Genomic DNA, 27,260 nt, shown 5'->3' with positions numbered 1-27,260 from the left:
TTATCAGTATTTTACCAATAGTGTTTAACTCGCCAAGCTGTGGTTTGCTGAAGTGGTTGATGATTGCGTAACATGTACAGTTTAGTAATTTGGATGTTCTTAAAACCGTAATGGTTGTGCATGCACCAGAAGGGTGCAATGGCCATTCGTGTTTGGGCGTTTGGCCATTATTGATAATTCTGCAGTTCGTCATAATTCTTCAGAACATGGACTTATATTATCCCATACGTCAGAATGCAATGTGAGTCATAACGCATAAAATCCTGAACATAAACCCCGTAATGGTCACTCTATAACACTCATGTCATCACCATCATCACCACCATAGCCAATTATACAATACAACACTTGAGTTGATCTGCCACGTCGACACCAATGAGAGTGCGATTCAAAATATTCAAATGTACAGACCAATAAGCCCTCCATTGTGGCCAAAAGCCAAAGATACACTGTGATGGGAGTAGAGTTCAATATAAACAATTGGCAACAAACTAGATTCGAAGCTTTCGTGACTGCAGTAATTACTCTTTGGTTCTTTCGGTAAAGTCACGTAGAAATAAAAAAATAGAATACGACGTTTCGATTGCAACACAAGCAACCATCATCAGGTACAAATGAATGAGAAAACAAACAGTAATCTTGGAAATATGCAATACAACACAGAGAGTTGGCCAACGTTGAATGTTGACTTATTTGTTGGCCGACTCTCTGTGTTGTATTGCATTATATTTCATTTAATGTATTTCTACGTGACTTTACCGAAAGAACCAAAGAGTAATTGGCATCAAGTTTTTTCAAATACATCCATGACAGACGGTATGGCCGAGATCTACCAAATCCATGATTGGTTTAACCTTTGCAAACAATCATTGCATGTGGTAGGGGTATATGGTAATCATGCACTAATAGTTGCCATTACAAATTTGACATGTCTGACAAAGCGTGCTTTATTGTTCATGATACAAGCATAATTGTTGCCATTAGCGGGAAGCCTTTTTGAAAATTGAGATGGCGTTAGGGGGCAGCTTTTGTGTGAGCCCCCTTCACACTGTCACGACTCATTGATCAAATGCAAACAGAGGGGGGTGGAGGTGGAAGGGGGGAGGGATGGGGGAGGGGTGGGGGAGTGGGGTGGCAGGGTTGATAATTCGTAGAGAGTGCGGCTGCATTAAAATAAATAAATATGCTTCGGTCCAGCGGGCTGTTGGGTTTTCCAGACCAATGTTATCCAGCAACATTTGTTTCAATAAGTGAAGGTCTGGACCCGTGTCTTTCACCTTCTGAGTGTCATCAGCGAAGTTAGGATTCTTAAACAAATCCTCCTGTGTTACCTGAATGTTGTTGACAACAGAACACCCTGTAAACTATGGGGAGCATTAATATACAACGTTATTATGCGTTGCTGTAGAGCATATGGGTAAAATAATATATATAAGCATAACTCCTTTTCTGCATCTCCACATAAAAAAAATAGTCCATCCACCCATTGGCTTACCGGACCCATATTGTCCAATAGCATTTAAGCGAGCAACTTTGGACCAGTTTGAACGTTCTGAAACTCATCAGCAGAGTCACGTTTGTCAAAAGTACCGCCGGGTTACCAAATGTTGTTGGCAAGAGCACTCCATATCAACGTTTGGGGGCCCTGGTCAATGCTTAAAGCATTGTTGAATACGAACTCAATATGTGGTGTCGTCGTACTCGAATTGGAAATGTTGTGGGTTTACCCCCTAACACACCGGTGTGCTGAACTAGTAACTAATTGGCATGTTTTGTTTACGTGACAAACCTTACTAGCTGGCTGTGTCGGGTGATGGTGGGTTTAACGACATTTTTATGTTTACGCGATCTAACCCCCAAAGAAACCTCTACTGTGGAACATTATTGATAAGAGCACATTTAGATAGAACTCAGTTCTGTGTTGGTGAATTTTAGGGCAGTATTTCGTTAAATGGCATGGGCACAGGTTAACATGCCAGGATGATGGGTCATAAAGTAAGAGTGCATGTTTTAATCACGGGTAACATATAATATTATAAACTTAGGTAGTGTGCTATGATCAAGAATAATCCATTGAATTTGAAACTGTATCAGAATATTGTCGTCTAGAAGAGGAAAACATACATCAATGTTTGTATCATCGGGTTCGTGGCATGAGTAGTGACATAATGGGTGTGTTTTTGCATGGAATTGGTTGAACGTGAGTTTCAAATTGTGGAATCTGTTCATTTGTCTGCACAAACAGCTGTCAAAACTTGGCAAAATGATGGTTAACATAATTACAAGAATCACAGGAATCAAGCCCATTGATTAAAAATGGGTCAATAATTTATATGTTTATTATAATGATGAAAACGATATAGTATACATCATAGCGATGATTAAATAATACATTTTACATGTATGCAACCTTTACAATGCTTTTGCATAAGGTGAATTTGAAACATCATGCTTTAAAAACATAACAAAAATATTCCAGAGGATTCGAGGCTAGACACTGGATTTACATATAAACATCTCTGGTCTGTCAATAAATCAGTTAACTGACTTGTTGGCTGTGTGTGGTCACGCTATGCTAGGGTCGCACTATGATTGGCCAACAATACCTTCTTAGTATGCTTTGTAATTCTGCTTGGACAAAAAAACATTCCTTATGAATTCCATATGAAGACTGTGAGCCGTTTGTTTACAAACTGTAGTTTTAACACACTGGATGGAACTCTCAAGTCGAAGAGGTGAAGACTTTCTGATTCTGACATGCTTAACATCAGTCCTGATACTGTTGTCAAATTCATGCATCCCATATATTAAAAAAAATATTGGCGACACCCATTGATGAAGGATCTCGCTAGACGCAGGGGTGACCACACCGTGGCTCACAGGCCCATGTGGCTCCTGAGCAGCTGATTTGTAACTTCTCTATACTTCCGATTAGCACGGTTGGCTACGTACAGCGCAAATGAAGTTTAACATACATGCATTCCTCGATTTACGAACGTTCGTTTTTTTGCAAAAAATTTCGGGTTTACACAATCGACAAATGATGGACACTTTTCGACGAACAAATTTCCCGCGTTAACGAAATTTCACGAAGCACGTGCCCTGAGATCATCAAACAAGAAGCACTCTGGAAGCTCCGCCATCCATCCGAGTCACAGTGTCCCTGCAGTGCAACAGCAACGCCTCCACATCACCTTTCCAGTCATTCTAACATGCAACAGATCTTTTGGTTAGTTCTATGCAAATGTGTATATATATATTTATTAATTATTATCTGGCCCAATGACATATGTGTGTGTGTATATATTGTGGCTCTTGGTCATATTACGAGTTTGGTATGTGGCTGGTGGGGTCAGGGAATTTGGCCACCCCTGTCCTATGCCTTCGGGACTCCTGTCCAGCCAAGCATCGCTAACTCATCATTCCAAAATCCCTGTAATGCACAAATGCTCAATACATTCCTGGAATGGTCTCCAGCTTATGATCAGCCGATTGCCTCCTAATAAAGCTTCCTGCACACAGATTTCCCCATCAGCTGTTAATGCAGCACTCGACACAACCGTCATCTGATACTTTGTTGTGCTTTTTGATACCGCCAGGGCCCAGCACACGCTGCTATGAATTATGACATGCATATTTGGGTGGCATTACGCGCCATGATTTTTTTTTCCCCTGCACACTTTGTGTCAATTAGTAGCTGGTTAGATAACTGTTGTTTGTTCTTAGCTGTTCCTTCACGACAGCAATCTTTAAATGGGGAGTGCATTTCATAATTCACAACCGTTTTTTTTGCGGAGTCTCGTGCTGCGCACTTTGCATATTAAGTCATTCATTCTATTCGGTCCTCGTTTAAGTTTTCTGAGCGGAGCAATGGCGCAAGTGGTTGACACACTGGCCCGTGAAGGTATGTGCGTGCTTATGTTGAACTTACTTTGAACCGTACGTAGCCAACCGCGCTAATCGGAGGCACGTGGGATCCAGCGACGTGAATTTGATTCCTAATCAGGGTGATCTCACTTGTGATCTGAACTGTTCATGCCACCCACATCTACCTACGCTGTTCCCCCATCCACCCCATCACCAACATGCCCTAACGAGCGTGATGCAGTGGAATAACATCCCGCTATAAAGTATTGTAATTTTTTTTTCCAGTCCAGGGTTATTTCTTACACATTCATTTATTCGTTAAACATTTTTGGCGTTTAATACTCTCAGTTAGCTTTTTAGAATGTTTGGACCCATTTTTGCTACATTACATGGCATATATGCGTTTATGAATATCATACTTATTGTATATATTTAATGCAATATTTTATTTACGAGCTATATATACCAGTATGGAAATACACACCACAACATGAAAGACCAACAATGTCTCAAAGTATTGGCTAAATACTCCAAGCAAGACCTCCCAGAAATAGAGGCTGAATAAAAAAACGTGGACCTGTAACTGCTGGATGCTTAATAACACTTACACATGTAGATAAATAACTAAAACTTTGTATGCAAATGTGTTTTTCTTCCTGAAATACTGTTTATACAAATACATTCCTAAAGAAAAGAGTGTGGAATAAATAAATTGGAGAAAAAAAAACCCCGAAATATATCCATACTAAAAAAATACCCCAATAAAAACATCAAACCAAAAGTAGGTCGAGAGATAAAATTTTCATTTAAACCTTTCGTGACTGCAGTAATCCATATTCTTAGCTCTTTCGGTAAAGTCACGTTGAAGGGAAAATATATATTTTATTATTTTATTGTTTCCCTTCAACGTGACTTTACCGAAAGAGCTAAGAATATAGGTCGAGAGATGCTGCTGTGGTATAATGGTCAGCGCACAATCCAGAGGATACCGTTCGCTCTCTCGGCACGGCAGTCGAAACAATGGTGCAAGATTCTTCAATCCGCCCGCCCCTTTCCACCCGGCAGCATAAATGGTTACACCACAGTCGGTGGGTTGGTCGTACGTGGTGGGGTAGAGTGTGGCTAATCCAAACCACTTCAAGATGTTTGGTCAGCGTGAGCGAGCAGGACGACACAGGGCCCAGAGGCGCGATTATCATGGTCGCCCGACTTAAGAGGTTATTTATAGCAGCCAAATGTGGCAGAGTGAGAGGTAATTTTCATAATTTTACTGCTTCAGTAAAATGTATACACGCACGCCTATAAATGGTACGCTTCACTTGCAAATGTTGCACAGTCTGTCAGCTTAAAATGTATTCAATAAAGGCATTAAGCGGTCCACAGCATGGGATACAATAACGACATTTTACCTTTATAAAAGCTCATCAGCATGCCATGCCCCTCTCTTGCAGTAGGCTCTGATCTACCACAGCGTGCACCAGTTTGTCGTAAACAGAATTGTTATTTTGAAATTAAACACTGATAAGGAACATTTCTCCATCACGATAAATATACAAAAATATATATCCTCGCTTTATTAAAACCAACTGGCGAGAAAAGACTCCTAATCGAAGCGTTTGCATTACGTCGGCCACAAAAAAATCCCTCCAATAAATTGTTTTTAACGTAGCGCACATTTTCAGACGTGACAGTTGTTGCGTGGATGGTGACCACAATAATAGCCCCGTATCGCGTGTCGCGGCATATTGCATTATGTCAGCGTGGGTCTCCCTTTGGGGCTTACAGCAGCAGCAGCAGCATCGGTCTTTGGCTCTCTCCACCCACCCACCACCGCCCTGCGTGCCAGAACATTCTGTACGTTCCCTCTCAAATTATGGAATGCCTTAGGATTACCGGGGCAGCGGGCTGCGTGCTATCCGAGCCATTCGTCTGATGGCTGAAAGCGTTCATCATGCGTTTCAGCTGTTTTATTTGCAACGAGCTTCTCCTGGATGAATTAACTGAGATGAATCTGTTTTACAAGTGCAGTACAGTATCCAACCGTCGCATATCCACCGTGCAGTATTTGCGCACGTTGTAACTTTAATTTTTAATATAGCCGTTCACAAATCTGACCTTTTCACACGCAGTAATGGGATGCCACGGTGGCGATATGTTAACTACCTCGCTTGGTATACAGGAGGTCGTGGGTTCAATCCCGACGCTGATGCCTGCTGCTGCTGTATATTTGGAGTTTGTGTGTCTCTCTCTCATCATCATCACGATGGCTAGGAGATGTTAACTACCTCGCCTGGTATGCAGGGAGGTCATGGGTTCAATCCCGACCCTGACGCCTGCTGCTGCTGCTGTATATTTGGAGTTTGTGTGTCTCTCTCTCATCATCATCACGATGGCTAGGAGATGTTAACTACCTCGCCTGGTATGCAGGGAGGTCATGGGTTCAATCCCGACCCTGACGGCTGCTGCTGCTGTATATTTGGAGTTTGTGTGGCTTTTTCTCTGGGCCCTTGGGGTTTTTCCTCCACCGCTATACATTTCCATGCGATAAGCCACTTCATAATAAAGGTTTTTGGGTTAGATCGCGTTTATTTATAAATGTGTCGTAACCCTCCACCACCCGACACGGCCAATCAGCAAAAAAAAGTGTCACGTTGACAAAAGACAAATATTTGTCTTTTGTCAACGTGGGTGGTGGAGGGTTACGACACATTTATAAATAAACGCGATCTAACCCAAAAACCTTTATTATGAATAATATTGGTCGCGAAAGCCTACGTGTTAAACTGATAAGCCACTTGTATGATCATGCGTTAAAATAATTTGACTGCTATAAATTTCCATGCGATAAGCCACTTCGTTGAGCATTCATTTATGGTCAAGTCACTTCTAAAAAAGAGCTATATAGCTCAGTGGTCCTTACCTGCTAATATATATTTTATATAAAATGTATCCTGAATCTCGCGCACATTCCCTTACTCCAAAGTACAGTAACGCATGTTTCCCGTATTTCAAACAGTCTGTGCTTTTTTATTATCCAGTAACCTATTTGTGCAGAGTGCTGTAACTGTTATTTTCTACAGATGCTCACAAATCCCATCTTTCAACATTTGCACCTATACCTCAGTACCCAGCGATCTTGATTATATATGACGTTGGATAGGGAGGTCCAGATGTCTTATGACCCCCCCTCTATTGCATTCTCTAAAACTTTAAGTTTTTTACAGAAAGTTTTATTTAAAACATAAATGAATGCAAAAGGAAAAAATGTGAAGTGGTCAATTAATTTGGGGTCACAATTCATCTGGACCACCCTGTACTGTAGGTTCAGTTATACTGGTAGGAAACGTAGTGGACTGGAATCCCAACCGGGATTAATTCACAGCAGGCAGGGGATTCATTGTGTATGTCTGTGGATGTCTGTCCACGTGTATCCGGACACCCGGATAAAATGGGAGGGGTGGGGCTGGGTGGAGAGGGGAGGGTGGGGAGGGGCTGGGTGGGGAGGGTGGGGAGGGGCTGGGTGGGGAGGTTGGGGCTGGGTGGGCGGTGGGAGGGTGGGGCTGGGTGGGAGGTGGGAGGGGTGGGGCTGGGTGGGGAGGGGCTGGTCACCCCGTGGTGCCCTTATTATACTCAACGTTTAACCTACTCACGCCGGCTTGTGCCCGCCCTCACAGTCGGGCATATTTGCGGAATACACCACGTGGTGCCGCCGTTGACCCTGGCCATTGACCGAGCAACCCAACGTTCCTACCAGCTCCCTCCGCAGGAATGTGTTTTATGACCATGTTGGTGAGAATGTGTGTGGCCATGTTGGTGAGAATGTGTGTGGCCATGTTGGTGAGAATGTTGGTGGCCATGTTGGTGAGAATGTGTGTGGCCATGTTGGTGAGGATGTGTGGCCATGTTGGTGAGAATGTGTGTGGCCATGTTGGTGAGGATGTGTGTGGCCATGTCGGTGAGGATGTGTGGCCATGTTGGTGAGAATGTGTGTGGCCATGTTGGTGAGGATGTGTGGCCATGTTGGTGAGAATGTGTGTGGCCATGTTGGTGAGGATGTGTGTGGCCATGTTGGTGAGAATGTGTGTGGCCATGTCGATGAGATTGTGTGTTCATTGTGTAGCGGATAGCACGCCGCGCTTCCAACCCGATAACCCGAGTTCGATTCCTGCTCACAGCCACCAACACCAGGGAAGATTATCTGAAGCGGTCCTGGGCCTCCCCTGGGTCGACTCAGCCTCAAAATGAGTACCTGGTGTGGTATATAAGCATCGCCATCGGGCGTGGTGCTTGCCACTCACCCCCTTTTGTACCGTGCCGGCCTTCATAGGTGCTCGCTAATAGCACTTGCCCCTAAAGTCTGTTAAGGCTATACAGAGGGATATTTGTCTTTGTGATTGTGTGGTGCTCATCCATAAGAGGCTCCAAGCCAGTGGTGGAAATACCTAATTTCTGAGGCATGGACCAATATCTTCACAGGACAACCAATGTTTACCTTCCCACATACTGCAGTGCCAAACTCTAATATTGGCAGACCTGCTCAACATCCTAATGTGGGACCCTATTTAAAAAGAGTTTTGGGACTCACTGTGGCTTGGCAGGTATAACAGTATTCTCAATATAAAGGATATGATGCACAAAGCAGTCCTTATTTTTATCGACCTTGATTTGAACTCGTAACACTTTGAATGTGAATTGAGTTAACTCACAATCATACCAGGTTTGTTACACTGATGTGTTCCTAATTGCAGAAAATGTTGTAATTTGAAAATGGTTGATACAAAACACTGGAATATTATGGCCTCTTCATGTGCCGTTATCAGTAACAGGGCGTGCTGAGACTGTAAGCTTGTTACATTTGGGAACCTGGTTTGCTATCAAGTGACTGCCCACTTGATTTAAAGATATAGCGTAATCTATTTATTTAAACTTGAGAAAATAAATGCTAAACAAACGGCTTTATCCAAGGGGCATTTGCCGCCGTAAAATGCAGACAAGCAGCATTAATCGGCAGAGCAGTAACGAGAAGAAGTCATTCACCCTTCATAAGCGGCTGTCTGGCATACCCACGGGTACAGCAGTGGTGGCGACTGGCTCATGTCCACCACAGGTGGTTTCCTTCTCGGGTGATACATACGAGTGGACTCATTGATAATTAATTGGAAGACAAAATGCAGCGGTGTGGTGGTGGTGATGCTGCTGCACCGGTGCTGAGATCCACCAGACCGGTTCTCCTGGGAAGCTGCGTGGGCTTTGTGCGTCCGCCTGCTAAAGGCAGCGCCGATGATGAAACCACTGCCAGCGCATTCCAGTTTCTCGTTGGGGCTCCACGTGAGTCTCTGGATGACTGCGTGAGTCCGTGGGTCTCTTTGTACGTATGTATGTTGAACTTGTTTAGTCAAGCGCGCTAATCGGAGGTTCGGTTTATGGATATCTATGTGAGACTGCGGGTCTCTATGCGAGTCTCTGGATCTCTGTGTGAATCTGCGGGAGACAGACATGTCTGCTTATTTCTTTGGGTCTCTGTGTTGCATGTGTGGGTCTCTATGTGAGGTTCAATGTGAGTCTCTGGATTTCTGTGTGAATCTGTGTGAATCTCTGTGAGTATATGTATGTATGCCGAGCTTATTTCGCACCGTACCTTAGCCAACCGTACTCACCGTAAGTGCAATCTATGGTTGTCTGTGCGGGTTTGTGTTTCTCTGTGCGCGTCTTCGGGACTCGCGCGCTGATTTACAAAGCCGCTGTCAGCCCATTGCAGATGTTCAATTCATTCACCGGCACGTATTCACCCGAAGCCACTCGCCCACCGCTCTTAACCAGATCGCAGGATCAAAATCGTGGCAGGAGCCGAGTGTGATGCACCTTAAGAGGAGAGTCTGTGCAACACAGCTGGTGCTGGTGGTGGTGGTCGGGGGGTGCCGTGTGGGTTGATATAGGAGCCGTGCAAGGCTGTTGACCCGAACAACTCGGGAATTCCCCTTGAAAAGCCCCCGGGGTAGACGAGAATAAGATGAACGTTGCAACCGGGAAAATGAAAGTCACTGTGGTTGTCTAACACTGTAATGTGTGCATTGCGTTCAGTTTCACTCGGTTCGTGAGAGAAGAGAAGGCAATGGTGAGAGAAGCTGAACGGAATACGATAGCGTCTGTAGTTGTTGGGGGGGGGGGGTCTCTCGGAATGGCGTATACGGCAGGAGTAAAGGTGCGGATATGTATGTTGAACTTCTTCCACACCGTACGTAGCCAACCGTGCTAATCGGAGGTGCGGATAAGTAAAAGTATATACGTATATGTAAGTATCGAAACCCTATGAGTACAAATATAATAATACAGTAATGTATAGTCAAGCTCTAAAGGCTGTCGCCGTGTTTGCATACGTTGTGGGCAATGCTCATCCTCACTGGTTAATCTTGAGTCGGTTGCCGGAAATTCCACATTCTTACGGCAGGAACCAATATTGGACAACCACCATTGACTTCCCCTCGGTGGCACTAATGTCGCTGACCACAGAGAACTGAAGAAGGGCTGATTCAAAGAGCCAACCAGCTTCATCGGCGAGTACAGGCTTCTCCGGGTCTGTTCAGCATTCGTGCATGAGGCGTCCACGTACCCGCTTCTGCAGGACGATCCGATAGGCAGACACAATTGATGGTGAGAAACAACAGTACCGGTGCAGTGCAAAGACCCATCTCAGTAAATGATTATGTTTTTCCAGTGCCCCCTTGCACGGCTTTGCGCGGCCATTCAAGCACCGTGGGTGGGATCTCGTAGAGATGAGACTGTCCCGCTGTTGGTGATAAATGCGTCCACTCAGCCTTGCTGGAAATGAGAGTTGGGTGTGAAAGTGAGCTCGGGGGCAGCTTGTTCACCCGTTCCATTAACAGATCGCATGCATCATAATCCAATTGCGGAGCTGTATGAAGGATCCATGCATCAAGTCCATGTAATATTTTTAGAAACATAAACTATTAAAACTATCATTTGTTCTTCTATTTAATCAGGTAAGCCCCACTGAGCTATATAGCTCTTTATCAGAAGCGACCTGGCCACAAATAATAGCCAAACCAATCGGCTTATGACGTGGACACGTATAGCAGCCAAATACTCTAGACGCACGTTGATTCTAAAAGTGAATGGGAAAAACCGGTGGACCCGGAGATAAATCCACGTGACCACGGGGAGAGAGACATAGAGACATGCAAACAGGAGTCAGGGTCGGCATCGAACCCACAAACTCTTGCATACCATGGGAGGTATTTAATATCTCGCCACTGTGGCACCCATGGGACTGCGTGTTTGTCATGGGGTATGCTATTGGTCAACTCCGATATTTAGTTGGTCACATCGCCGACTACCGTGACGCGTTTACGCTTTGCTGGAGTTTAACATCCAGCATCGGCAGGTATGAACCAAAGCTCAGCTCTCGTGGAATTGTGCAAATTTTGTCTCGTTTTCCAGCAAACATTACGGTTTGCTGGAAAACCAAATCGATTGGCAGGCTTGCCCACGTGACAACTTGATTTGATTGGCTCTGCCGGGTGGTGGAGGGTAGCTGTAAAACAATGATAATGATACGATGCCTACACGATCTAGCCCAAAATTATCTATGAATCATAATATTGGTTGTAAAAGCCTACATATTAAATGAAATTTGAGTTTGTGTCAAAGGGAAATGGAATGGCGTTACATAGGTGTAGTGTGAATGAGGACTTATCTTGCATAGCATTCATACCAGTGGCTTATGCAGAGGTGTTCTTGTGGCCCAGTGGATTGTCAATGTCCTTGTCATGAGCACGAAGCCAACACCGCTGGCTGAGATGTTGAATTCAAGTGAGCAGCCACTTGAGTATACACCAGGTTCCCAAGTGGAACAGGCTTACAGTCTCAGGCCGGTCTGTCACTGATAACGGCACACACACACAAAAAATTAATGATATGAAAGTGTGCAAATTGTGTCATGTTGTTGTTGTGGTTTTCAGGTGAATTAAAATTTAAACATAATGGGCTGGAGTGTGATAATTGTTTTTTTTACCATTTAATCTGGCAACAAAACTGACATCTTTTTCTCGAGGAGACATCTTTGCATTGACCACAATACCCGCGGTTGGAATGCAAACAAAAAACATAACTCTGATAATGTATTGGCACTGTCCTTGAAATTGATTGGTCCACACCCGAGACAGCTTTCCTTCGAGCCGCGTCTCACATGGTGTTGGACCAGATGACGCCAAAAGGCGCACAAATCAAAGACAATGCACCATCAGAGTATGAGAGCTCGGGTTAAGCATTTACACCATTGGAACCTGCTTTTCCAGTAGCAAAAATATGATAATTGTTTTTTTACATTATCAGAGGTATGCTTTTTGTTTGCATTCCGACCGCAGGTATTGTGGTCAATGCAAACATGACTCCTTGTAAAAAAAAGGTGTCAGTTTTGTTGTCAGATAAAAGGGTAAAAAAACAATTATCATATTTTGCTACTGGTAAAGGAGGTTCCAATGGGGCTGGAGTGTGTTTCACAATGGAAATGAATCAAATAACCTTTAATCCCATTCAACAACAGTATTGACATTCTGGGTCATTGTTTTCCAGCAACATTTATTTAAGCATAAATAGTCTGGACCGATTTCAACTTTCCATACCTCATCAGCAGAGCATCACCTGTTAACCTCGTGCTTTAGAAAGGCCCATCCGTGGAAGCTGAAAAATATGTTTTCATTTACTCGGAATAACCCCCAGTTCTAATTGTAAAAAAATATTATATACAAAATAACAGTTTCTTAGCAGGAAAAAAAACCACATCATTTTAGAGCCTGGTATCATGCTGCCCAGTGAAATGAAAGGAATGTTCAACTGGATCCAGCTGTGTGGTATCATCGTTGGGAGGCGGTACCTTGCTGTGATGTGACTCGAGTCTGTACTCTGCATGTTATATTTCCATGAGAACATGTTTTTGTCTCACGATATTACTTTACTGATAATACATTGGGGCTACAATTGAAGATATTTTGTAGATGAAAACGTATCGGGCTGATTGCTCTCGCAGCAGATGACTGTGATCTATGGAAGCCTATGACATGCGATGATGGCTTGAAGTTAACAAAACAAACTGTATTAGAAAACCACCACACTATTGAGGAGCTCAGCAACCTACTCGCTTCCCAGCCCCAAAACCCCTATACCCAACCATCTTACTGGCCTAACCACCAGTGTAATACTAGTAAGGATAATATTTAGTACATTACTTTGTACGTTTTGGTATTTGCGTCATTTTTATAGCGCAAGGCTATCACCAAGGCGCAATGTTTCACAGACACGGCCAGCAGTAGTTTGGCAGCAGGCCGCGATATTGCTACGTCTTTTCTTTTCATTCACAAATGTGGATCATGAGGCTGGCAGGAATATTTAGCGTTCACCCTGAAGCAGACGGCGTGTGTCTTATGATTAATATTCCGGCGGGGTCATAACCGGGGCGGCCTACCACATTTGAACCGCAAACCGGGCCGTGTCGCCAACCCCAAGCACAGATTGCACGAAGCCCACACACTGATAAATAAATAAATAACTTCGCCCTAAATCTTGACTTAAAGCTTTCGTGTCTGCAGGAATTCATATTCTTTGGTTTTGGGTAAAATCACGTAGATAGGTTCAAATTAATCAAAAATAAAATCAACAAAAACTACGACGTTTCAATCACAACACAAGCGATCGTCATCACTTTTAGTTTTTGTTTATTTTTATTAATTTCAACCTATCTTACGTGACTTTACCGAAAGACCCAAAGAATATAACTTCAACCTCTTTTTAAGATGCTGGTGGTGCCCTGACTTGTGCTTTGTGCCTGCCACCTCACGTGTTGTGTTAGTGAGCCATCAGTGATTCCCAGGACACACTCCTCCCGAGCTGAGCTATTCTCAGCAGCAACCTTCGGAATAGATACAAACGCGAGCATCTGAAGCACATTGTGCGAGGATCACGCTCCATCTGCTTGAGGCAGATGGAGCGTGATCCTCAAATATACCAATTAGTCAATAACCTAATACATATAATCAATAACCTAATACATGTAATCATGTGCGGGTTGACTTTTAGAAGAAAAAAAACTTGTTTTAATTCAAACATTGGGAAGGCAAACAGGCCTGTATTTATGAAGCAAGGTGTACATCAAGAAGATTGTCATAATCATCATTCTTAAATTCCCCCACCATTACAATGTGCTTGTACAGTTGTAAAGAACTCAGACCTCGTCGTTGGGGTGGGAAACGTGGGTGGACTTTTGTAAGGATGGGCATAAGCCTGCAAGGTGCCAGTCAGCAGATATGCATGTGGATTCGAATTTGCAAGTGGGTGGAGGGTTACATGGGGGTGTGTATTGAGAGTCACGATTGTATTTACAAAAATTACCTATTTTTGTTCCCGTGTGTGTGCGCTCATGGAGAAGTCTCAAAGTCGTTAGTGTGCACTGCACTATGAACCCGGGCGACCCCAATTCGATTCCCAGCTATGGCTAACATCAGTTGAATATATCTGAAACCCTGAGGTCAACTCGGCTTTAATTGAGTACCTCGTGCAGTGCGTAGGCAAGAGATTTGGGGAAACAAACGCAGCCATGCATGTTCCTGGCCACACCACCCCCCTCATTTACTGTGGCGACCTATGTAGGTGCTCGCGAACAGCACTTGCCCCAACAGTCTGTTCAGGCTCCACAGGATCTGTGTATGAGCGGTAGTGAGCGGTAGTGTAGCGGCTAGCACGCAAGACTACGAACCCGGCGACCCGAGTTCGATTTCCGCTCACACCAGCGACGATAATCTGAACCGTTCCTGGGCCTCCCCTAGGTCGATTCGGCCTAAAACGAGTACCTGGCGCGATGTGTAAACATCGCCAGTGGGGATACAAACGCGGCCGGGCGTGGTACTGGCCACCCACCCCCTCGTGTGCCGTGCCGGCCTTTATAGGTGCTCGCTAACAGCACTTGCCCCAACAGTCTGTTAAGGCTACACGGGGGATATTTGTCCTTTGTGTGTGGTTTCTGCTTGTGTACCATTCCATTTGCAGGTGTTACTTTTCCTGCCAATGTGAGCAACCTGCCTATGGGTGACTCGACCACTTTCCAATCAATATACAGTATCGAGCTGATTTCCAAAATCATAGTTTTCAAGGTTTAAATTAATGTTTTTTTGGTTATATCGCATAAAATTAAAACTGAAAAATTGCCGAATGATACTGGTTATAATCAACAGCAAAACGTCTTACTCAATAATAAATGTTGTGGCTTTACTCGCCATCACACCAATGTGCTGTAGTTGTAGCTGGCGCGTTTTGTTCACGTGACAAACCTTGCTAATTGTCCGTGTCGGGTGGTGGTGCTTTAACGACACACTTATATTTACGCGATCTAACCCCCTCCCAACCCCCCACCCCCACCCACCCCTTTAATTCCTTATTGTATTTACATCGGGCTCCAACTTCAAAATTCTGCGACTCCCCAAGGCAGTGAGAGCCACGTGTGCCGCAGCCCAAATCCCGTGCTCACAGGGGGGGTGATGGTCACCCTGGCACGGCTGAGAGATCCCCTTAGTTAATGTCCCCCTCCACCCCCTTTTTGTTCTCATCGGAGAGCGAAGTTGCTCTCTCTCTCTCTCCCGTGCTGCCGTAGTCGCATCCGCCCTTGCCTCCGGAGCAAGGCGTCGAAGAGTCATTTTTTTCTTCCCCTAGATCTCCCTGTGACGGATACGGCTCCCGTGTGCGTGCCGGTGGGGAGACGTGAGCCAGGATGGAGGGGAGGGCAGGTTACCGGCGGGGCCCATGGGGGAGGGGAGTGGAGTTGGCATCCCTGCAGGTCGGCGACCCATGGGGCAAACCTCAGGCCGAGATGGTGGGTCACTGGAATGTCAGGATTCAGAGGTAGAGTGCAGCCCTGCGCACAACAGTTGTGTGGTTTCTGGAAGGGTGGTGGCATAAATGGGAGTTGACCATCGTGGCCTCTTGATGTTTATTTTGTTGAGGGCAAGCCTGGGTGGAGGGTATATGCTGTATCCCAAGTTGACCAGTGTACGTGGTGGAAAGTAGTAACATGTGCCCCACACCCATGCGTCGTGTAACTCAAATAGCCCGCTGGTCTAGGTGGTTGTCACTTTGGATATCTTGCATCAACAGCATTCCGGTTATTTCAGTTTCAGTTTATTTATTTTGGTATAGCCCTGTGAGCCATTCGGCTCTTGAATCGGGTGCAACCACAACAAAAAAAAAACACGAACAAGGAAAACATCTTAAAGTGACTTTGTGTAACTGTGCAAACAGAAAATCATGAAAAAAACAGCAAAATATTCCTGAAAAAAGCACCGTACACCAACGCTGTGTGCAAAAAATCCCAGTGGGATGGAAGTCAAACAACAACAACCACAAGACAACTTAGATTAAGGCCATCAGTCTAACTCCGTACTACAACAAAAACATGTCCAAACCAAAAAACGTTTTCGAAATCACCAAAAAATAAATCCATAATTGCAACGTAACAGTGATCACAGGGACTGTGACCGAATTTTTACAATAAACTACATAAATAACATGTAATGGTGGAAGCTTGTGCATAAGGCTCGGTTAAGGTCACTCTGGGCTACGGGGTAGGGATATCCACGTTTGCGATGATGCGGAGATCATGCCTGATCTACAAGGTCTGTCTCGAAGCGATGGATCACAACATCTGGAGGAATATTCTATACGGCCAAATTGATGGCTAAGCGACAACTACTACTACGTAAACTACATTAACTTAAACAACATAAATAAAAAAACGATTGCACATTGTAAATGTAGGTATTAATTGAAATCACTTAAACATTTATTTAAATAGTAAATACTGTACAATACAGTGATTTATAAATTAATCTTGTCATATGAGTTGCAGTTGTTCACTTGGATAAAATCATATCCTCAGCTCAGCACAGACCTTTAATGTGATCTATTGCAGTGTATTTGAGCAGTTTGGAGGGAAAAAAATCGGTAACATTGGACCTTGACATACACTGCCATACATGACCATATGATTGATGTTACATGGTCTTCCATATGCATTTGACAGCAAATGTAACGCTTTGATAACACACTGATGCATTGTCACAAGAACATCACTCTTTAACAGTTTCCCAGGTGAGTGTCAATCCTACACATTACTCATTTTCTGTGCATTTATGCAAAAAGGTAATAAGTAATGGTAAATAGCTAAGTGTATAACATTTAACTTATCATGGAAAATACTGAATACAAGTGGATACTGTTTCATAACATTTATACATTTCTTTTTAAGATGAGAGTCTTCATGTGCAAGTGAGAGTGCAGTGGCACACATCTCTGTTGGAAGTCCGGAGTCTGTGGTAAGTGTTCCAAATTATATTCTTGGTTCTTTCGGTAAAGTCACGTTGAAGGGAAACAATAAAATAATAAAATATATAAAACAATAAAATTCTCACGACGTTTTGACTGTAACACAAACAGTCATCATCAGGTGTCATCATCAGGTGTGAAAACACGTGACATTACCGAAAGAACCAAGAATATGAATCACTGCAGTCACGAAAACTTTAAATCAAAATGTTCCAAATTATTAAAGCAGGCTGCATTCTATCCATAGGACAACATCGATGGAATTCTCGAAAAGAGGAACGCATGGTTTTGACCCCAAGCAGATATTTTAACTTGTAACTTTCCGCTTGCAAGCGAGCGATCTGCCACAACACCACCCAGAGGGGGATACGTCTATCTAAACAAGAGGGAGGTATGAGGTGGCCGGGTGGCTCATCAGTCAGAACACCGAGCAGCCAACACTGAGACCTGGGTTCGAATCTGATTTACAAATAAATAAAAATTCAATATCACGAGGTAAGGCACTGAGCTACGTAGCTCTTTTTCCGAAGCGTCCTGGCCACAAATCATAGCCCGACGAAGTGGCTTACCATCGTGTGGAAATATTTATCAGCCAAATGCTCTAAACGCATGTTTGATTCTGAATGTGGATGGGAAAAACTGAAGGACCCGGAGAAAATCCACGGGACAACGGGGAGAGAGAACATGCAAACTCCAAATATGCAACAGGCGTCGGGGTGGGGTTCGAACCCACGACCTCCTGCATACCAGGTAAGGTAGTTAACATCTCGTCACTGTGGAATCAGGTCAGCCATTCGTCATTAAACTAGGTTCTCAATATGTAAGGAGTTGGATGGTCTCAGTGTGTTACCGAAACACTGCACAAATGAAAACCTCATAATATTAAATGTGGTGTTTAACTTTGATTTGATTAAAATGTTACAAACATCGCCACTTTGCATTCATGAGCATATCATGGCCTGGTGTGGATATATCGGACTCTTAAAGTAATTTAATATTTCTGAGGCATCGATGTGTGGGGTAATTCTCTTGACACTATGAGGTGCGCCTGGTTGGTTAAAGCAAAAACAACAAACTACATATAAAGCCCACCGTGTAAAGTGATAAAACTACAGCAACAATGTAAGTTGCCACTTTATGTAATGGCGTCACAATGCAATGTTTCGCCGTGTGGGGATGAAAGGCACGCGGTACAGCTACACGACTGTCGAGAAAAATAGCTCGGGCCGGTTCTAAATCTGGGGACGCGCACTCACTCCCCATGCGCAGACGGTAAACAGAAAAATAAGTGATGGGGCCTTAGCTCGCTTAATGGCGAGGCTCGCAGCAGGTGGAACATAGAGGGAGGCAATTAAACTTGATGGATAGGTGGTATGGTGCCAGTGTATGGGAAGGCTCCCATTGATTAAATAAAATCATATTGGTAGGAACCTCCTGGTTCCACCAGCCCACAGGGGATTATTGTGTCCGTCCGTCCGTCGTGCATGGGTGGGGAGGGAGGGGCTGGGTGGGGAAGGCGGCCACGGCACACACGAGGGGGTGGGTGGCCACCGACCACGTCCGGCCATCTTCACGACATTTTTCCCTCCACGTGGAGAATCAACAACATGCGTTTGGAGTATGCGGCTGCTCTCAATGTCTACTTTATAAGCCGACAAGCCCGCCCTCACAGTCGGGCATATTTGCAGAATACACCACGTGGTGCCGCCATTGACCCTGGCCATTGACCGAGCAACCCAACGTTCCTACCAGCTCCCTCCGCAGGAATGTCTTATATGTGTGCCTTTATGGGCTACGAGCCAGTCCACCGAGAGCAGACACTGCAAAGGGCAAGAAGCAATTTGGCAAAATTTCTGTTAATTTTTAAAACGCAAACAAGTCCTTGGGTGATTTTCATTTCCGTAAAAGCTGCGGCATCATACAATTCGAAGTTGCTGGATCCCAGCGTTTTTTCCAACTCTGGGTCGTATTTTATTTGAATGTAATGAGCATGTCATTCCCATACCGTGAGAAATGAAATGTGACTTGTGTTGCTCCTTAATATGAAACGGCTAAGCTCACGATGTTGAAAACTCTGAGCGGTATGGATATTTTCTGTATACATCTATACAAAAAAAGACTAATTTACGATCGGGCAAAGCCAGTTTTTAGTGAGATGACGGATCCGGGAATCGAATTCAGGCTGACCACGCCAGAGGCGAGCATGGGAATGGAATGAGTCTGAGAGGGGAGCCACCTTGGAGATGGATCAATGAAATCGGTTAGTGTGCACGTGCTGGGTGCATTATTTATATTGCTGGATCTTAATAAACGATGACGGCTTGGGGAGACCTCCAACCAGCAGTGGATTGATCATGGCTGATAATTTATGAATGCCAATTTGGGTGAATATCACTGGAGATTGCTATGAGATCATAGGAGTGTTTAATTTGAAATAAACATGTTTGAGTGATTTACTAAACAATTGTATACTATTTTTATATTCTTGGTTCTTTCGGTAAAGTCACGTAGAAGGGAAACTAAATAATAAAAATATATAAAACATTAAAATTCTCACGACGTTTCGACTGCAACACAAGCAATCATTATCAGGTGTGAAAACCACAACAAGAAAATCTGAAAAAAGTGGCGGGTTTTTAACGTTAGCACCACGGAGAGCGATTTGAAAGTTTGTTCAGATGGACGAGTCCATCTATGTTCGGAAAAGAGGAGGGGGGACACGAAAATAATGGATGTGGTCTGAAAGCCACCTTAAGCGTGATCAATCAATTAAGACCCGAAATGGTATATCAATCCTTCTAATGATTGCTAAGCCAGAATCCATCTTCTCGGTTGAAATTATCTCTGTGTTTGTATATGTGGATAGCCTCATGAACGAATCTCTCATGGTAGCCAGATGGCTTGCAAAGAACCTCTGTCTTGGAGAAGTCAATGTCTTGTGAACCTACTGAATTATAACAGTGATCTGCCACGGCCGAGGTGTTGGTCCTACCGTGTTTCAGGTCTGCTTTGTGTTCACGAATGCGGTCCGAGACAAGTCGTTTGGTTTCTCCAATGTAACTACTACCACAGAGGCAACTTAGTTTGTAGATGCCAGGGTACTGTATGTCCAGAATCATATCTTTTACAGACGGAACCAGATCACGGATTTTATGTAATGTGTTGAATCGGACCTGGATCTTGTGTTTATTCAAGATTTTGGAGATCTTTTTTGTGATCCCTGCAATGTAGGGTAAAGTGATGGTTTTGAAAGGCTCCTCAAGAGTGTCCTTCTTCGTGGTTGGAGTAATAGCTTTGCGGATTGTATAGTCGGAATAACCATTATCCTTAAGAGCTTGGTGTACGTGCTTGAGTTCACTGGCTATGTGTTCTTGGTCGGATATGCATTGGGCTCTATGGTGCAGAGTCTTGATGAGGGAATTCTTCTGGGATGGATGGTGGTGGGAATCCGGTTTCAGGTAAGCATCCGTATGGGTAGCTTTCCTGTAGACAGAGTGGCTCATTGAACCATCAGGTCTCTTTTTTAATAGGACATCCAAAAAAGGTAGCTTGCCATCTTTTTCGACTTCCATGGTAAATCTGATGGCTGGGTGTATGGAATTGATGTGGTCGAATAATTGGTCTAGAGCAGGCCGGCCATGTGGCCAGATGACAAAAGTGTCATCCACGTACCTCTTCCATAAGGTTGGGCGCAGAGTGGCAGTCTGGATGGCGTAAGTCTCAAATTTCTCCAGTTTGTACCCATCTTCTCGGTTGAAATTGTGTCTGTCTATATATATGGATGGCTTCATGAACGAATCTTTGTTGATAGCCAGTGGGCTTGCAAAGTACCTTCGTGTTAGAGAAATCAATTTTGTGTGTGCCCACAGCGTTAACACAATGATCAGCCACGGCTGAGGTATTGGTCTTACCGTGTTTCAGATCTGCCATATGTTCACGAACACGGTCCAAGACATGTCGCTTAGTTTCCCCAATGTAACTACTTCCACAGACACAGCTTAGTTTGTAGACGCCGGGGTATTGCATGTCAGGGATCACATCCTTCACAGATGGGATCAAATCACGAATTTTATGGACTGTGTTAAATCGAACCTGGATCTTGTGTTTGCTCATGATTTTGAAAATATTTTTCGTGACCCATGCTATGTATGGCAAGGTGATGGTTTTGATTGGGTCTTCAGATGGTTCTTTCCCAACGGTTGGGGTGATGGCTTGAAAGATTGTGTAGTCTGAATATCCATTCGTCTTGAGAGCTTTGTGTACATGTTACAATTCACTGGCTAGGTGATGACGGCCGGAAATACATTGAGCTCTATGGTGTAGAGTTTGATCAGGGAATGCTTCTGGGATTAATGGCGGTGGGAGTCAAGTTTTGCATATGCATCCATATGGGTGGCTCTCCTATAGACAGTGTCCCATTGAGCCATCTGGTCTCTTTTCGATTAGAACATCCAAGAATGGTAACTTGCTGTCCTTTTCCACCTTGGATGGCATCTGTCTCAAATTTTTCCATTAAAATATTGGCTACAACTGGAGATAAGGGAGAACCCATTGGGGTACCATTAACTTGTTTGTAGAAAGTTCCATTCCAGGTGAGGTAAGTGTTGGTGAGGCAGTGTCGCACCAGGGCCAGTACATCAGCATTCTGTCCTTGTTGGACAAATTCTTCAATGATTGCAATGGTGTCAGGCACAGGAACTTTGGTAAACAAAGAAGACTCCATCGAAACTAACGAGCAAATCACCTGGAGCTAGTGAGATGTCCTTAATTAACGTAAACCAAGTGAGCTGAGTTAAGTACAGCTGAGGTGGTCTTACCAGTCAATGGTTATAAGGTCTCGGAAAGAAATCGGGCCATTATCAGAAGGACATTATCAACCAGTTTAAGTCAAAAGTGGTTATGATGTTCCCATCCTACCACTTTCTGATGTTAGTTGTGCTTTATGCGCATTTCAAACTTGCGCTTTCAGAGTCACTTCGCCCGCCGACCCTTCGGTTGCAGCTCTGCTTTTATTTTACGTTAACTTGATAATTTCTCTTTAACTTGCTAATGTTCACCTGGCAGCCCTTTGATTGGTAGAAAACCAACCACCGTCAGGTTGGCTGCCCACCAGTTGCATTATCATTGGCTGCTGACATTTTGGCTACACCCATTTCAAACCCTTATAAACAGTTTGCCTTTGGAAGCTAACCCCCCTTTTCCTGAAGACGACCGCTTGTGTTGCGATAGAAATGTCGTAGTTTTTGTTTTTTGGTATTTTCTTTGAACCTATCTACGTGACTTTACCGAAAGACTCAAATAATATCTAATTCATTTATTTTTGTTTGATTTTAAGGAGACCTGACGACTATCATTTGTAAAGGGATGGTTATTATCGCGTTTACGGTCTCATTTGGAGACATTTTTAAAATCTGGACTGTGACCGCTGTCCTTGTAACATGCCAAGTAGTTGAGGCAAAAAAATGTGACATCACAATCATCATCCATCATCTCCGTTATCACCACCACGTTCATCACCATCATCACCCAGTTACCAGCCATCACCGCCATCATGAAAAATCTTGCGTTGAGGCAGTTTAGGCTGTATAACTCTTTCCCAGCTCGACATGAAGGTCATCTAACCTCCAAAGTCACCATACAGGTCTTCTCTGAAGCACAACCTGGTATTCTCAGTAATTACAGGTAATTATCCGAGTTCGTCTTCTCAGGACACTGACACACAATGACCTACTGTTTCATTTGAACAACATCACAATGGGATCTTTCATGTCTCCACAAAGTACACCAGATGCCTCACTTAGTTCTGCAATTTAACGACGACGTAGCATTGTGAGCCGAGTATGGATCTCAAAACAGCGAACAATGAAACCAAGAGGCAAGAACACTCGGTTGAGAGCACGTGTTGTTGTACACTTCTCTATAACCTGGCTACCTGAGTTCGATTCCAGTACATGGCTAACATCAGTGGCAAGTAATATACAAACTGGCCCTTGGTTGCCATTCACCAACAACACACGGTCCAAAATGAAAACACATGGGAGAGTTTAATATCGACATGTTCATGGCTGCTACAGCACTTGCTTTTCAGGAATGGCGTTAACAAACATCAATAGCTGGGTTTATTATGAGCTGAAAGGCCACACCCGTGCCTACTTTTGTAAGAAAACCCTTACATCTGACGTGTATGTAACACAGTGGTGTCACCAGAACACACTGGGATTTGTAATGTTCACAAGCGGAGAGGGCAGTGGATTTAATGCCCCCCTTGAGAAGAGCCTTGTGTCATGTGATGTCCTCTATGCTATAAATGGTCTGCATTGTGCTTTAAACCCAATAACTGCAGGCAAAGGGCAGTGATAAGAATAGTAATAATAATAATTACATTGTGTATTTTAATAATATTCCAGTGCTCACAATAAAAGGGATGCCTCTGTATCCAGGTTTTTACTTTCTTCAGTGCCCTCTCTAACATAATAACCCGTCATAATGACAATGGTTGTCATGCAGGGATAGTTATTGATGCATTGGATAGATGTGCAGAGATTACATATGAAGCAGAAAGGAACGTTGAGATCCTGTCTATTTTAGTCTGGATTTAAGGTTGGCTTATGAACGCAGATGAGAGAGATGGGGGCACATGACCCATGTTGCTGTAATACTGACCTGCATGCTGTGTTTCAATTGACCACCATGTCTTAATGCTGCTTAGCCAGGCGGTGGTGACAAATGCGTGCAATTCAGCACTGCGGAGGCAAGGGTTGGTGGATCACTACATCGTTATGAAACTCCCTTCACGTGGACGTCAATGAGCCATACCCTGACTTGCCAGGAGACGGCAGTACAGCAAAAATGTTCACTCCACCTGTGTCGTTTGTGTGGGATAGTGAGTTCCCCCCTCGCATGCGTGGGTTTTCTCCGGGTGGTCTGATTGGCTTCCGCATGTAAGCACTCGCTCATTGACCGATGACACCTTGATATGTCGAGCACGGCAGTGCTTGGGTAATTGTTGGCATCAGCTCACCCCGCGACTGCCTTCCTACTTTTCTGTCGTTCCTCTTGCCTCGGTATGTCGTGCTCGCTCTAATAGAGCGAGCAAATACTATGCGGCACCTCGTTACAAGCTGATATTACTCAATTTCTTTGATATACTTACATATGCAGTCCAGTGGGGAAAAAAAGTTGAAGGGATTTACTATGTCCATAATAGTGTCCCATTTCATTGACCACACAGGGATGATGGGCAGTCTTTCCCAGACCAGGATTTGAACTCACGCATCAAGTAAGAATCGGATTAGAATCTTGATTTAGACTGGAGGTATCCGATGAGCTATGAAGCTCTTTTCCACAGACGTACAGTAGAGTAAAGCACTTACCAGAGCCACACGGCAAGCAATGGTGCAGCAAAGATAACAATTCAGTAATGTATAGCCTTTGTCGATGCACTGTTATTTGGGTTAAGGCGTCCCTACTGTGTCGATCATTGGAGTTGTTTGACCAAACTTCACCACGCTTGTTGTTGTGGGTTGGTGATGGTTTGGAAGGTTGTGGGGGGGGGGGGGGCGCTGGGGGTCAGGATTAGTTCACATATCGTCCTCTCATGCTAGACATGGCTGGAAAGCCAACCCAAGGTCGCCAGATTCATATGGCCCCACGGTGGTGAGATGTTAACTCCCTCGCCTGGTATGCAGGATGCGTGGGTTTGATCCCGACCCTGACGCTTGTTGTATATTTGGAGTTTGCGTGTCTCTCCCCGTGGTCGCGTGGATTTTTCTCTGGGTCCTCCGGTTTTTTCCCTCCACATTTAGATTTGACGTGCGTTTAGAGTATTCGACTGCTATACATTTTCACGTGATAAGCGAAACACTTCGTTGAGCTTTCATTTGTGGCCAGGTGGCTTCTGAAAAAGAGCTACATAGCTCAGTGGGCCTTACCTGGTAACATAAAAATTGTTTAGTTTATGTCGCAGTGTGCTCGCCACTCCGCCACCGCCCCACCCCAGAGTGCCTCAAAGCGGCTCGTTAATGTAGGGAGCCATTACACGGTAACGTGAGGGTTAAGAGGCATTGGTATTTGAGCAGGGATTGGGCCCGGTGCTCATTCCCCCCCCCCCCCCCCCACAGACCCCCTCCCTACATTAGCGAACAAAACCCGCCCAAAAAAATCAATGGGTGATTTTTCTTCCTCCTCCCGCTCCTCCCGGAAGAAAACCTTTTAAACGATAATCAGCACATGCCTTAACTGCCCATTTCCACCGCTCTCGGATGGACCCCCACCTCAACACATCAATGTCGTCTCCGTTCATTCACCTCGCCTGGTGGCCTTTTTTTTGTTTAATTTGGTAGCGCAATTATTTTAGCGGATTCATTTTGTTTGTTTGTTACGACTGTCGTTACTTCCATTTTGGGCGTGAAACTGTCGGGTCATTTTTTGTTTTCTGAAGGTAGGGCAATCGGAGGCTGAAGCGATGAGTGAAATACGTAAATCTGTCAAAGTCTCCGTGGCATTCATGGGACAACATAGGTCCAAGGCCATTACGAGTGAAGTGCATTACTTCCCCTACAGGCCTCTTCGAGCCACCACTGAGAGACTCGAGGAACCAAATTATGAGCAAAAGCCCTGTCGTCAGACGCCTCTGTGCTCTGCATTCCCTCATCTAAATGCATTGCACGTCGCTTTTTTAAAGGGAGGCTATATTAAATTACACAGCCCGAAAGCCGTAATACAACGTGTGTTCAAACTATTGTTTTTAAAGCCCCTGATGTTTTTTTTCGGTTCTGCTGCGTGCCAGAGATATACGGCGAACATTTTAAACGCGGCGCCATGAATTATGTGAACGACTTTACAAAAAAATGCGGCGAAGCGGGTTGTGTTTTTATTTTATAATCGCTCATTTCGCCGGGTGCTACAATGATGGACTTGATGAATATTGAATGTTTTCGCATAACTCAACTATTCCGTTGCCTCCATGACTCGCACGCGATGTGGGATGATTAAGCATTACAAAATATATGGAACAGATCCTTTTGGAAAACGGGTTTATTTATTGAGAATGTTTCAATGCATGTGTGTATTCTGAATAACAAGAGGTCACGAAGTCGAACGGTCCGTCTGACCAAGTGAGCATTTTGACGGTGCATATCTCATTTGCCAGTGGTGTAACATTCCACTTGCCTATGAAAACGACCAATCACTACATGCAAGCACCATTCACGCAGCATTTAGCGCATTATTGCACTCAAATGATAAGCCTACACCGTGCTTTAGTAAATAGTTTGAACTGTATGGAAAGCATACAAATGTATTTCTGGTAGGTGTCATTCACACTGACAAGTGGGGAGTCGTGCACTCAAAGTAGCTTTTTTGAATATTTGTACAAAGCCCATAGCCCAAATCCCTAACCTCTCTATGCAGTTTAACTTTCAGCATGCTGGTCTTGAGCAACAATAAAAACAAATACTTAACCTAATCTCCTCTCCAACAACTCTGAGGAAATCCCAAAGTTAAACCTGTGTATTAAAAAAAAGCCTTTTTCCTCCGTTTGTATTATGTTCATTTCACCCAGTGTCATGCAATGAAGAAGAAATGCATCGCCTCATGTCCGAGAATGGTGATGGAAGTATCAGATAACTACTTCTCAAGTCACGGAAGCCTTTCCCATTCCAAGACGACTGCGAGTTGCAGGATGGATCCCATTCCCCGCTGAATCTCTGAACGCGCAAGCGGTTCAGCGCACATTTTATTTAGAGAGTCGTAGCGCCGTCCTTTTTAAAGACACTGTGCTCACCGCAGTGAACTGTAGCAACACGACCGCACTCTATGATAGCTGGCGTCAATCTGCCACACGCCCTCCCGCGTGGCCTTGTGGAAGCCTTGGTACGTCATTGGAAAGGAATCGGAAGAAAATCCATGATGTACACACACACACACACGTACGGCATCGGAACGGGAAAGGGTTAAATGGGCCTCATTCCCACCAGAGGCCCTGCAAACAATGTTGACTGCAAAAC

The 27,260-nt window shown here is 44.3% G+C and overlaps 1 long non-coding RNA gene across 1 annotated transcript in view; it reads left to right on the top strand.

Annotated features, from left to right (window-relative positions):
- Positions 1-8,867: 8,867 nt before the first annotated feature.
- Positions 8,868-27,260, top strand: part of LOC142924558 (uncharacterized) — a 39,715-nt gene continuing 21,322 nt past the window's right edge. Inside the window, exon 1 of the long non-coding RNA XR_012941668.1 lies at positions 8,868-9,195. This is a non-coding gene — a long non-coding RNA (uncharacterized LOC142924558). The remainder of the gene's footprint in view (positions 9,196-27,260) is intronic.

Source organism: Petromyzon marinus, chromosome 14 (assembly GCF_048934315.1).
Source record: "Petromyzon marinus isolate PM22_M1 ecotype Great Lakes invasive population chromosome 14, UKy_Petmar_22M1.pri1.0, whole genome shotgun sequence".
Lineage (NCBI taxonomy): Eukaryota > Metazoa > Chordata > Hyperoartia > Petromyzontiformes > Petromyzontidae > Petromyzon > Petromyzon marinus.
The sequence above is the reverse complement of the archived record's forward strand: the minus strand, read 5'-3'. Positions and strand labels throughout refer to the sequence as shown.